Below are 1,507 nucleotides of genomic sequence, written 5' to 3' on the forward strand. Positions count from 1 at the left end.
ATGATCAATAAGCAGTTGCTATATGAAGAATTTGATTATGCTACATATTTATTATGATGAAATATAGAAGAAGTGTAGACGAATATGTATATATGTAATAAGGTAAGCGATAATGAGTAGTGGTTAGGGACTCTGACTTGTGAAAAAGAATCGTACTTTAAGAGTTATGAAACGTGTGTAAATGCGTGAATGTACCACAATGAAAGTGAAAATTTTTTGGACACTGTTATATTTATAGGATTTTGTTTCTACAGATTTGTAACACAAATATTTCGACCTGTGAAATTTTATTTGTATCAAACTGTCACTGTAGCGGAAACTGATGTCGTAAATATTTTGGTAAGGAAGATAGGTCACTGTAAGCACCCAGCTGCGCGACAGTCACCTGAAAAAAAAAGGCCATTAGTGTGTGCCTTTCAGAGGTACAGGTGGAGAAAAAAGGAGGCCATTATCCTCGCTATTGACATTTCTTTGTAGAAAGCTTCGCAAATACGACATGCTCAAACTTGAAAACATATAATTACATTGTGGGGCTCTTAATTTATGATATTTTCTAAAATGCCTAATGAAATGATGAGAAACATTTTACATCTATTGTCTTTCTATATGAGGGATTACTCATTTTGTTTAATATCTAGTTTCTAGCTGCACTGCAGCATTGGTTAAAATAAAACTTAATAGATGTACTAATATAGTTATTGTATGCCTACAGATCCAGTAAATAATAACTTTATGATCCACTAAAAAAAAGGAAGGAGCATAAAAAAACATTTCTCTTCACAGGTATTGTATAAATAATTTTTTAATGACTTGGTAACTTTCTTGCAGAGTAAGTTTTTGTGATGCATCACTCTAGTGTTAAGATGTGACATAGGTATTAGACATGGCCATCTTTACTGTACTATTTTTTTCTGCTTGTGGGTTTGTCATGTTTAGGTATAAGTTATTGCACTTTCTGCTGCTGTTTGCCAGGCATAGTTCCACTCAATTTTACATTGTATTAAGCTAGTTTTACTACTGATTTATTTTTCTTGTTGCTGCTCATTGCCTCATCTTAGTTGTATTTGCTTTGCTAATTTCTATAATGCTGCTTGCTTTGCCAATTTGAATTTTTTGTCATTGCTGTTTGTGTTAATTATTTTGTGCTGCCGCATTGCCTCATCCCTTAGTTTAGCATCTGAGCTCAGTAGATTTAAGTTAGCTTAAGAAAGGGTAGACTATATTTGAAACTAACTATAATGAATTGGAAGAAATGCATTGAGAAGCTATAAGAAAATGGTTTGGCCAAAAAAGTAGTGTACAGTGGAGAAAAACTCTTTTTGAAAGAGGATGTGAACAGAATACAGAATGCATGCTTGGATAGGATTTTTTTGGTGGAAACAAATGTTGAAATAAGAGGAAAGATCTATGGAATGAAGTTTTGGGTTGGACTGCAGTACCAAATGTTACACTGAAAACGAACCCTGTCTTTCCTTTTGTATTATTCCGCTATGTGTTTATGTACCCT

The sequence above is a fragment of the Schistocerca cancellata genome, chromosome 7 (assembly GCF_023864275.1).
Source record: "Schistocerca cancellata isolate TAMUIC-IGC-003103 chromosome 7, iqSchCanc2.1, whole genome shotgun sequence".
Taxonomy (NCBI): Eukaryota; Metazoa; Arthropoda; class Insecta; order Orthoptera; family Acrididae; genus Schistocerca; species Schistocerca cancellata.